The following is a 12,567-nucleotide window of genomic DNA, read 5'->3' as shown; positions in this document are numbered from 1 at the left end:
ACAAGAGACTTGACCTACTCTTGGGAAATAAGGCAGGGCAGGTGACTGAGGTGTCAGTGGGGGAGCACTTTGGGGCCAGCGACCATAATTCTATTTGTTTTAAAATCATGATGGAAAAGGATAGATCAGATCTAAAAGTTGAAGTTCTAAATTGGAGAAAGGCCAATTTTGACGGTATTTGGCAAGAGCTTTCAAAAACTGATTGGAGGCAGATGTTCGCAGGTAAAGGGACGGCTGGAAAATGGGAAGCCTTCAGAAATGAGATAATGAGAGTCGAGAGAAAGTATATTCCTGTCAGGGTGAAAGGAAAGGCTGGTAGGTATAGGGAATGATGGGTGATGAAAGAAATTGGGAGTTTGGTTAAGAAAAAGAAGGAAGCATATGTCAGGTATAGACAGGATAGATTGAGTGAATCCTTAGAAGAGTATAAAGGTAGCAGGACTATACTTAAGAAAGAAATCAGGAGGGAAAAAAGGGGACATGAGATAGCTTTGGCAAATAGAATTAAGGAGAATCCAAAGGGTTTTTACAAATACATTAAGACAAAACGGTAACTAGGGAGGGAATAGGGCCCTTCAAAAATCAGCAAGGCCGCCTTTGTGTGGAGCCACAGGAAATGGGAGAGATTCGAAATGAGCATTTTGCATCGGTAGTTACTGTGGAAAAGGATATGGAAGAGATAGAATGTAGGGAAATAGATGGTGACACTTTGCAAAATGTCCATATTACAGAGGAGGAAGTGCTGGATGTCTTGAAACATATAAAAGTGGATAAATCCCCAGGACCTGAACAGGTATACCCAGAACTCTGTGGAAAGCTAGGGAAGTGCTTGCTGGGCCTCTTACTGAGATATTGTTGTGTGATTTTTAACTTTGTACACCCCAGTCCAAATCATGAGACATTTCAATCATCGATAAGTCACAGGTGAGGTGCCAGAAGACTGGAGTTTGGCTAATGTGGTGCCACTGTTTAAGAAAGGTGGTAAGGGCAAGCCAGGGAACTAAAGACCAGTGAGTCTGACCTCAGTGGTGGGCACATTGTTGGAGGGAATCCTGAGGGACAGGATGTACATGTATTTGGAAAGGCAAGGACCTGTTAGGGACAGTCAACATGGCTTTGTGCGTGGGAAATCATGTCTCACAACCTTGATAGAGTTTTTTTTAAGAAGTAACAATGGATTGATGAGGGCAGAGGAGTAGATGTGATCTATATGGACTTCAGTAAGGTGTTCGACAAGGTTCCCCATGAGAGACTGATTAGCAAGGTTAAATCTCATGGAATTCTGGGAGAACTAGCCATTTGGAAACAGAACTGGCTCAAAGGTACAAGACAGAGGGTAGTGGTGGAGGGTTGGTTTTCAGACTGGAGGCTTGTGACCAGTGGAGTGCCACAAGGATCGGTGCTGGGCCCTCTACTTTTTGTCATTTACATAAATGATTTGGATGTGAGCATAACAGATATAGTTAGTAAGTTTGCAGATGACACCAAAATTGGAGGTATAGTGGACAGCAAAGAAGGTTATGTCAGATTACAACAGGATCTTGATCAGATGGGCCAATGGGCTGACAAGTGGCAGATGGAGTTTAATTTAAATAAATGCGAGGTGCTGTGTTTTGGAAAAGCAAATCTTAGCAGGACTTATACACTTAATGGTAAGGTCCTAGGGAGTGTTGCTGAACAAAGTGACCTTGGAGTGCAGGTTCATAGCTCCTTGAAAGTGGAGTTGCAGGTAGATAGGATAGTGAAGAAGGCGTTTGGTATGCTTTCTTTTATTGGTCAGAGTATTGAGTACAGGAGTTGGGAGGTCATGTTGTGGCTGTACATGGATATTGGTTAGGCCACTGTTGGAATATTGCGTGCAATTCTGATCTGCTTCCTTTCGGACAAATGTGAAACGTGAAAGGTTTCAGAAAAGATTTACAAGAATGTTGCCAGCTTTGGAGGATTTGAGCTTAGGGCGAGGTTGAATAGACTAGGGATGTTTTCACTGGAGCGTTGAAGGCTGAGGGGTGACCTTTCGAGGTTTATAAAATCATGAGGGGCATGGATAGAATAAATTGACAAAGTCTTTTCCTGGGGTGTGGGAGTCCAGAACTAGAGGGCATAGGTTTAGGGTGACAGGGGAAAGATATAAAAGAGACCTCAGGGGCAACTTTTCATGCAGAGGGTGGTGTGTGTATGGAATGAGCTGCCAGAGGAAGTGGTGGAGGCTGGTACAATTGCAACATTTAAAAGGCATCTGGATGTTATATAAATAGGAAGGGTTTGGAGGGTTATGGGCTGGGTGCTGGCAGGTGGGACTAGATTGGGTTGGGATACATGGACGGGTTGGACTGCAGGGTCTGTTTCCATGCTGTACATCTCTATGACTCTAAGTTGGGAAGGACAGAGACTAGGGCAGAAAATCAGTCAGAAATACAAAAGATAGAGCAAAACAGAGCGAGAGAGAGAGAAACAGAGAGACATATGGGGTAAAAAAAAAGAGACAGGCAACAAAAGTAAAAATAAAGAGTGTGAAACAATAGAGAGAAAGGCAGAATGAAGAGGTAAGAACCAGAACACAAAAGAACAAGAAAGAAACGGGCAGCAAGTGACAATGTAAGAGAGAGAATAAAAAGAGACAAGCAGAGAGAGATTAAGAGAGAGATAGAGAAAATAAGAAAAATGAAAACAAGTCACAAAGAGACAGGCAGGAGTTAAGGAAAGTCATGGAGAGAGTGAAGAGGGGATATTCACCTTTCCAGTGACTCACAACTTTCTCAATAACTTCTCTCACTCCCTGTCTCCCATGAGGGACAGATCCTGCTGCTGGAGTTTTCTTCAGTCTGGATGGTTCAGGGAGGGGTGGGGGTGGGGGATGGGTGCTGGGGGTGGTGAGGAAGTGAAAGGATCAAAACTTACATTGAGATTCCAACAATGCCCACATTCTCTCTCCATTACACACACAGACATAAACCCTCTGATACTTACCACATGGCAAAAGGAACTATATACAGTTCCAGAGCCTGCTTCAGGTCTGTAACTCAAAGGCACCCTCCGCCCAAATCCCAACTCATCCAGTCAGCTCCTAGCCTCCTCGACCTGGCGCACACCTCCCCCAGGTATGGAGCAATCCAAGAGGCATTTTTTTGTGAGACGAGAGGCAGGAGGTGTGAGAAAAAGCAGCAGCTCTGTAATTTATTCCAGACAGCCTGTCTGTCCGTCTCCTCCCCCACCGGCCCCAGGCTTGAAACCACAACAGAGACAAAGCTGTGGTTCAAACCGGCAGCAACCACAACACAGGACCATGGGCCTCTACAACCAATGGACACAAAATTTATTTCACAAAGGATTTTCACATCGATCAACACAAGGCGTGAGTGGAACTGAAATAAACAAGTCAGCAAATTTACTTTTAATGAGTTTGAGAACTCCACAAATGAATCAATCCGTTTTATAAATGAACGGTGATTACACAGATGTATTGTCCAAATTAACGAGGTTATTGTACAAATCAACTTGAGTTTCTTAAACACATTAACCCTGACCTTATACTGAGGGATACTGTCTGTTTGTATCTCTCTATGGATGTTTGTAAGTGTCTGTATGTCTGTGTCTCGCTCTCTGTATACGTATTTCTATCTGTGTGTGTGCCTGCAATGGGGTACACTTTGAAAGAATGAATTAATGTGATGAATTAGTCAGTCTCTCTCTCTCTCTCTCTGACCCTCTAGTGTTGAAAGGAATACCACACTACCCTCTGCTGGCCTCCCCATGTCCATCACCAGCACCACATATTTGTCCCACATCTGCTTCCTGGTCCTCAGGAAGAGGGGGGAGGTGATCGGACCTGGATCAATCAAAGCTTTGTTAAAAACAACAACAGTTGCTCTGCCGTCACTTGTGAACTTGCTGGTGTCTCAGCATGTGGGGGTGACTGAGTAAATCCTTTCCCACAGAAGGAGCAGGTAAACAAATCACCAGTCTGTGCTCACTGGTGTCTCAGAAGATTTAGTGCAGCACAGAACAGGCCCTTCGGCCCTCGATGTTGCGCTGACCTGTGAACTATTCTCAGCTCGTCCCCCTACACTATCCCATCATCATCATCCATGTGCTTATCCAAGGATTGTTTAATTCTCCCTAATGTGGCTGAGTTGACTACATTGGCAAGTAAGGCATTCCATTGTCAAATGGACAAGTTGATTCTCACACCCAGAGCAAGGGAATGGCCTCTGCCCAGTGTGTCAGGCTGGATGACTCACTGAATCCCTTCCCACGCTCGGGGCAGATGAATGGCCTCTCCCCAGTGTGACTGCATTGGTGAGCTTCCAGCAGGGATGGGCTTTTGAATCCCTTCCCACAGCCCACACATTTCTATGGTTTCTCCCAGGTGCAGCTGTCCTCGCCTTTGTCCATACTGGATGATCAGCTGATCCGCACCCATACACAGGACAGGGCTAGAGTGTCTCTCCACTGTCAATGGTATGGTGTTATTCAGGCTGTGTAACTGGTTCAAGCCCTGTCCACAGTCAGTTCATTGGAACACTCACTTGGGTGGATGTGCCTTAGTGCATTTCCAGTCACACTGATGTTTGCAATCTTTTCCCACAGACAAAACAGACAAGCATTGAAAATCCATTGATTTTCAAGTCCTGATGAATTGACTCACACAGATCTTGATGGGATGTTTGGACTTCTTGCTATTAAATGTGCCTCTGAGATTCTCTGTTCAAAAAAAAAGTTAAATCAGGAAAAGGTGAGTATGAGAAAGAGAACTGTTTAAGAACTGGAGCGTCGGAGGCTGAGGGGTGACCTTATCGAGGTTTACAAAATTATGAGAGGCATGGATAGGGTAAACAGGCAAGGTCTTTTCCCTGGGGTCGGGGAGTCCAGAACTAGAGGGCATAGGTTTAGGGTGAGAGGGGAAAGATATAAAAGAGATTTCAGGGGCAACCTTTTCACACAGAGGGTGGCACGGGTATGGAATGAGCTGCCAGAGGAAGTGGTGGAGGCTGGTACAATTGCAACATTTAAGAGGCATTTGGATGGGTATATGAATAGGAAGGGTTTGGAGGGATATGGGCTGGGTGCTGGCAGGTGGAACTAGATTAGGTTGGGATATCTGGTCAGCATGGACAAGTTATGACATCTCTATGACTATGACTCTATAACTGAAGGAGGTGGTGAAATGGAGTTCATTGAATCTGCTAATTGGTATGAAAGACACTCAGAAATAGTGACCATGAAAGATTACTGGATTGTCATAAAAACTCAACTAGTTCACAAATGCCCTTCAGGGAACTGCCTGCCCTGGTTCTCCACAAGACCCAGCCCTCAATGGGAGGAGAAACAATGAAAGCAGTGAGATACTTAAAGACACAGTTTCCTCTATCTACATCAGAGGAATAGCTGTGACAGATCTGCCCTCCAAGAAGGTCAAGACCAACTTGTATGGGGAATCATCACCCATAAATACCCCTCCCAGACACACAGGGTCCTCTTGTGGTACATGTTGTTTCTTCATACCTGCTGCCTGACAATCCTGTAATTGCTCAGTGAACAGCGCTGTGGGAGAATGGTCACAACAGTGAATGCTGGCCTCTTTAGCCTTGCTCATGTCCCAGTTATAAAATTAGATGTAAATTCAATTCTCAATTATCCTTGAGAAATACCTCTCCCTAAAATAAATTCCTGAACTTTGAACAGGCACCTTTAGTTTTTTTTTAGATTAGATTCCCCACAGCATGAAAACAGGCCACTAGGCCAAGTCCACACCGACCCTCTGAAGAGTCACCTACCCAGATCCATTCCCCTATTGATTTATTGGCAATTTAGCATGGCCAATTCACCTGACCTGCACATCTTTGGATTGTGGGAGGAGCCCCACGCAGACACGGGGAGAATGTGCAAACTCCACACAGTCGCCCGAGGTTGAATTGATCTGGGTCCCTGGCGCTGTGAGGCAGCAGTACGAACCACTGAGTCACTGTGCTGCAGCAACTACTCCTGGGAAAATTTCCCATCACACCCTCACAATGGTGGTTATTGGAGATGGTCAGTCTCAGCAGTGCTGGGGGTTAAACCCAGCAGCTTCTCCTTGCTTTCCACTCCAGATGAAAATGAAACAACAAAAATTGACTCAAACAGGAGGCCAGAGACCTACTTCCCCATCCAATCGCTACCCTGATGTAAAGCAACTTTTTCACTGATCTGCCTGTGCTTCAAGACTGGGTTCTGGGACTCCAGCTCACTCAACTTCAGTCTTCAACGACCAACCACACGGAGTTCCTCCTCACTGCTATGAACTCCAGCCACTTGTCCCCTGGTGCAGACGGCTCTGACCCGGGCTCTGGAAGCCTCTGAGACTCAGTGTCACTGAGGCTGTGTTCAGCTTCCGGGAGCAGCAGTACACATGCACTGCAGGACTGTCTGCCTTCGGAGGAAGGGCCATATTGCGTTTGCATAGTGCCACCCTTTCACGTATTCATCTCTGCGGGGTGTTCTGAGTTTGCCATGCACCATTCCATTCAATAAATATGCACATGAAGGTGGGCTTTGGAATCTGTAGCAGTTCTTCTGCAGGCTACGTCTACCAGAGTTTCAAAGAATGAGGGGGATCTCAGAGAAATGTAAATAATTTTGACAGGTCTGAACCGGGCATGGTATAAACGTAAGAGCTAGTAGCAGGAGTAGGCCGTCTGGCCCTTCGAGCCTGCTCCGCCATTCAATAAGATCATGGGTGATCTTTTCATGGACTCAGATCCATTGACCCGCACTCTCACAATATCCCTCAATTCCTTTATTGTTCAAAAAAAATCTACCTTAACTTTAAAAACATTTACTGTAGTAGCATCAAGTACGTCACTGGGCAAGAAATTCCACAGATTAACAACCCTCTGGGTGTCGAAGTTCCTTCTCAATTCAGTCCTAAATCTTGAGGCAATGCTCTTTTGTTCTAGCTTCAACTACCAGTGGAAACATCCTCTCTACTTCTATCTTATCTATTTCCTTCATTATTTTATATGTTTCTATAAGATCCCCCTCATTCTTCTGAATTACAAAGAATATTAGATTACATTACACTACCTACAGTATGGAAACAGGCCCTTCGGCCCAACAAGTCCATACCGACCCTCCAAAGAGTAACCCACCCAGGCTCATTCTCCTACCCTATATTCACCCCTGACTCTATGGACAATTTAACATGGCCAATTCACCTAAACTGCACATCTTTGGATTGTGGGAGGAAACCGGAGCACCCGGAGGAAACCCACGCAGACACGGGGAGAATGTGCAAACTCCACACAGACAGTCGCCCAAGGCTGGAATTGAACTGGGTCCCTGGCGCTGTGAGATAGCAGTGCTAACCACTGAACCGCCATGCCGTCCCTATAATCCCAGTCTATTCAATTTCTCCTCATAAGCCAACCCCCTCAACTCTGGAATCAACCTAGTGAACCTCCTCTGCACCCCCTCCATGCCATTACATCCTTTCTCAAGGAAGGAGACCAAAACTGCCTCACCAGTACCCTATACAGCTGCAGCATAACCTCTCTGCTTTTAAACTCAATGCCTTTAGCAATGAAGGACAACATTCAATTTGCCTTCCTAATTGTGGTACCTGCAGTCCAACCTTCTGTGATTCATGCACAAGGACACCCAAGTCCCTCTGCATAGCAGCATGTTCTATCTTACTTTCTTTTACCATTCAAGTAATAATCCTTTTTATTGTTACTCCTACCAAAATGGATGACTTCACATTTATTAACATTGTCTTCCATTTGCCAGACCTTTGCCCACTCACTTAATGTATCTTTGTTCCTCTGCAAAGTTTCACAGTCCTCTGCATACTTTGCTCTGCCACTCATCTTAGTTTCATCTGCAAACTTTGACACACTACACGTGGTCCCCAACTCCAAACCATCCACATAAACTGTACATAATTGTGGTCCCAACACCGATTCCTGAGGCACACAACTGGTCAATGATTGCCAGCCAAATTTGCATTCATTTATGTCCACTATTTGCTTCCTGTTAGTCAACCAATCCTCTATCCATGCTAATACCATGCATACTTATCTTAAGCAGGAACCTCTTGTGTGGCGCCTTGTTGAAGGCCTTTTGGAAATCTAGATACACCACATCCACTGGGTCCCCATTGTCCACCTTACTTGTAATGTCTTCATAGAATTCCAAAACATTTGTTAAGTATGACCTGCCCTTCATGAACCTATGCTGCATCTGCCCAATGGGACAATGTCAATTGAGTTGCTTTGCTATTTCTTTCTTGATAATAGACTCAAGCATCTTAACCCACTACAGAGATTAAGCTAACAGGTCTATAATGTTCCATCTTTTGTCTACCTCCCTTTTTAAACAGTGACATCTCATTTGCTGTTTTCCAATCTGCTGGGACTGCCCCAGAGTCCAGTGAATTTTGGAAAATTACCACACGTGCACTTGCTACTTCTCCTGCAATTTTGTTTAGTATCCTGGGATGCATTCCATCAGGGCCAGGAGGCTTATCAATCCTTCGCTCCATTAGCTTGCCCAACACTATCTCCTCCGTAATCATGATTGTTTCCAGATCCTCACCTACCTTTGTCCCTTTGTCAATTACCCGCATGTTATTAGTGTCCTCCACTGTGAAGACCTGTTCAATGCCTCGGCCATTTCATCATATCCCATAACTAAATGACCCTTCTCATCCTCTAAAGGACCAACATTTATTTTAGCCACTCTTTTTCGTTTTACACACTTATAGAAACTTTTGCGATCTGCCTTTATATTCTGGGCTAGATTTTTCTCATGTTCTATCTTACTTTCTTTTGTAGTTCTTTTTGTGGCTTTCTGTTGACCTTCAAAGTTTTCCCAATCTTCTAGCTTCATGCTGTTTTTGGCCACTTTGTATGCATTCTCTTTTACTCTGATAGCCTCCCTTATTTCCTTAGCCACCCATGACAGATTACGCCGTTTCTTACAGTCCTACCTTTTCACTGGAATATACTTTTGTTGAAAGCAATTTTTCAAAGTGCTCAAAGTCCTCCACTGCTTGTCAACTGTTCCACCATAAAATCTTTGTTTCCAGTCTACTTTAGCCAAGTCCTTCCTCATTCTATTGTAGTCTCCCTTGTTTAAGCTCAGGACCCTGGTATTGCATTTTATCATCACACTCTCCATTCTAAATTCAACCATACTGTAATCACTACTTCCAAGAGGATCCCTAACTATGATACCATTCATTATTCCTGCTTTATTATACCGGACCAGATCTAGAATAGCTTGCTCCCTCGTCAGTTTCATTACATACTGTTAAGAAAACTATCATGGAAACACTCAACAAACTCCTCCTCCTCTAGGCTACCCTGACCGAGCTGGTTCAACTCATCTATGTGTAGATTAAATCCCCCTTGAGAATTGCGATACCATTTTTACAGGCATTCGTTATTTCCTTGTTTAATGCCCGCCCCAATGTGATGCTATTATTTGATGGCCTATAGACTATACCTATCAGAGACCCTGTTTTCCTCTTATAATTTCTAATTTCCACCCAAATAGATTCAATCTCATTCTCCAGAGAACTTATATCATCTCTCAGCACTGCCCTGATGTCATCCTTGAATATCAGAGCTACAACACCTCCCGTACCTTCCTGTCTGTCCCTCCGAATGGTCTGATACCCCTGGATATTTAACTCCCAGTTGTGACCTTCTCTGTAATGGCTATTAAATCATATGGATTCACGATGATTTGTGCTGTTAACTCATCAACCTTGTTATGAATGCTACGAGCATTCAGGTAAAGTGTCTTTATGCTAGCTTTCTTACCCTCATGATTTGCAACATTTCTAATAATATCTCCTGAGTTATCCTTTCTCTTTGCTTCTCTCATAGTCTGCCTTGAACTGAAACCCCCCTGCACACATACTACCCTCCTGCTTACCCTTTTATCTGCCATCAGACCCTCTGTCGTTTTCCTTTTCCCTTCCCTCCCCCCCTCCCTTGACTCACCAGTTTAAAGTCCTAGTGACCACCTTATTTATCCTTTTCGCTAAAACAGTGGTTCCAAATTGGTTCAGGTGGAGACTGTCTCATCGGTACTGATTCCCCCTCGTTCCAAAACTGATGCCAATCCCACATGAAATGGAACCCCTCTTTCCCACACCACTCCCTTAGCCATGTGTTTATTTCCCTAATTTTCTTATCCCTAAGCCAATTTTCACATGACAGTGGCAGTAATATGGAGATTATGACCCTCCAGGATGTGTTCCAGAACAAAGGGTTGCATTCTCATTGCATGTCGTAGGTCATTACAGACTGGGATCAGGAGAAACCTATTCAGCTTGAGACTGATCAGCCTGGGGAATTTCCTGTCACAGTAAGTGGTTGAAGCGAATATATGTAATGCTTTCAAGAAGAGTTCCATGTCGTTGTTAAGGCTGAAGGGTCAAACGGTGTGGGAAAAGTAGGCACTGAGTTGGCTGATCAGGCACGATAATACTGAATAGTGTAACAGGCTTGAAATGCCGAATTATCTATTCCTGCTCCTCGTTTCTATGTTTCATCTGAACCTCAGGGCAGGAACAAACTGCCCTGAAGCTGGAAAATAGAAGTAAAGATATAAGATGTCCAGTTCTGGTCGTCCTATTATAAGAAAGATGTGGATGCTTTGGAGAGGGTTCAGAGGAGGTTTACCAGGATGCTGCCTGGACTGGAGGGCTTATCTTATGAGGAGAGGTAGACTGAGCTCGGACTTTCTTCATTGGAGAAAAGGAGGAGAGGAGGGGACCTAATTGAGGTATACAAGATAATGAGAGGGATAGATAGAGTCGATAGCCAGAGACTATTTCCCAGGGCAGAAATAGCTAACACGAGGGGTCATAGTTTTAAGCTGGTTGGAGGAAAGTATAGAGGGGATGTCAGAGGCGGGTTCTTTACACAGAGAGTTGTGAGAGCATGGAATGTGTTGCCAGCAGTTGTGGAGGCAGGGTCACTGGGGACATTTCAGAGACTACTGGACATGCATATGGTCACAGAAATTTAAGGGTGCATACGTGAGGATCAGTGGTCAGCACAACATCGTGGGCTGAAGGGCCTGTCCTGTTCTATGTTCTATGTTGGAAATTCTGAGTAAAGCAGCAACTGTGGAGTGAAGCTGAGTTAAATGTTCAGGGCAGCACCTTTTCATTGGAACTGATAAAAGTTGGGAATGTTACAGATTTTTCAGCAATTAAAGGAGAAAGTAGATAGAAAGAAATTACAAAAGTTCTGTTGAGGATCCTTTGAGACAAATCTTCGTCACTATAGAAACACAGGTCACTCTGCTCTTGCACATCATTTAGGAGAGCACCTCTTATTTTATACTGTCCCTGCAGTAATTCGCCACACTGTTTCCAACAGCAATGTCCTCCAGGTGATACGAAAAGTCGTGAATGCTAAAATCGTCGTTTATAATTTCCTGTGCAAATCTGATTCTGCCACGTTTGCCTCCTGCCCTCCTCCAGTGTTTGAGAGAAAGCTGCAGAGGTATACCATCCCCCAGCACTGCCTGCCCTGTGGAGGGAAATGGTTTAATCCATGTGTCAATGGAGAGAGCCTGGTCTGAGAGGAAAGGAGCAAAGGGCACCCTCTTGGGAGCAGGGTGACAGACCGGGAAGAAGCTGTTCATTGCGACTTTCACAGAGATTGTTTTTTCTAATAAACCTGTTCAGAGATGTTATTACATAATTCTGAAGCAGACTGAAGTTAAACCTGGGTTTACCCCATCCAAGGTTTGGACATTGTCACTGTTTGATTGTCACCTGGTTTATTGGTAAATGAATTGGCTTCTCGGTCTGGCAGTAGATTCTTACTCTGGGTGACTGCAGGGACTGTGAGAGGTCCCAGGTCCAAATCCTGGACAAGCCCTTAATGTCTTCGACTCCGTCCCTTATTTATTGTTTGACATGCTTAAAAAGCCACTTCGAGAGTGCGTGAAGGTGGCTTGTTTTTATGAAATCGCTGTTGGTCTGAGATCCCAAAGGTCTGTGAATTGAATATATCACATTCGGAGAAGACGGAATCAGGTTTTCAAGAACTTCTCTCCCCATGGTGAGCTGGCTTCACTGCTGATGGTGAAAAGCGTAATATATATGCAACTATGTCTCCTTCGAATGCCCTTAAATCAATTTGCTGACCCTGGTTAGTGGAAAGAATTTCTCACCATCAGCTCAGTCAAACTGCCCAATCCCACCGCTACCCATCCCCAACATTATAAAGAGTGTCAGTTGGGAGGTGGAAACATGAAAATGAAGCAAAACAGAAATCCCAGTCTCCAGCTTCATAAATCTTTTAAAACTCCGTGAACCAGACTCAGGGGAGAGTGAAGGGTGAACTGTCCAATTCAGCAGAGCCGGTCAAAGCACCTCTCCCTCCTTTAAGACTCTGGGACATTGACTTGGTCTCACGACCTGATCTGAGACATTGAAACAATCAGGATTCTTTGAAAGGATCAAGCATTCATACAGAATCTTGGTTCTCACACAATCAGATACTTGGGAGTGGAGTAGAAGCGGAAAGGCTTGTAGGGAGTTGGTCCTGAGTTCAGGGG

At 44.5% G+C, this 12,567-nt stretch overlaps 2 protein-coding genes across 5 annotated transcripts in view; one reads left to right on the top strand and one right to left on the bottom strand.

Moving 5' to 3' along the window:
• The window catches only part of LOC140456999 (uncharacterized), a 67,988-nt gene extending 64,801 nt beyond the window's left edge, over positions 1-3,187 (bottom strand). The window contains exon 1 of the mRNA XM_072550893.1: positions 2,971-3,187. The gene's annotated coding sequence lies outside the window, so the exon portion shown is untranslated. The remainder of the gene's footprint in view (positions 1-2,970) is intronic.
• Positions 3,188-3,216: 29 nt separating this feature from the next.
• Positions 3,217-12,567, top strand: part of LOC140456995 (uncharacterized) — a 54,393-nt gene continuing 45,042 nt past the window's right edge. For 3 of the 4 annotated variants that reach the window (XM_072550884.1, XM_072550880.1, XM_072550886.1), the window contains exons 1-2: positions 3,217-3,355; positions 4,591-4,735. The gene's annotated coding sequence lies outside the window, so the exon portion shown is untranslated. Of the gene's footprint in view, positions 3,356-3,845; positions 3,948-4,590; positions 4,736-12,567 lie in introns of those variants that run through there. The other variant, XM_072550882.1, reaches the window with a different exon arrangement.

Source organism: Chiloscyllium punctatum, chromosome 31, assembly GCF_047496795.1.
Source record: "Chiloscyllium punctatum isolate Juve2018m chromosome 31, sChiPun1.3, whole genome shotgun sequence".
NCBI classification, from domain to species: domain Eukaryota; kingdom Metazoa; phylum Chordata; class Chondrichthyes; order Orectolobiformes; family Hemiscylliidae; genus Chiloscyllium; species Chiloscyllium punctatum.
Note: the sequence above shows the minus strand (reverse complement) of the source record. Positions and strands in the feature narration are given on the sequence as shown.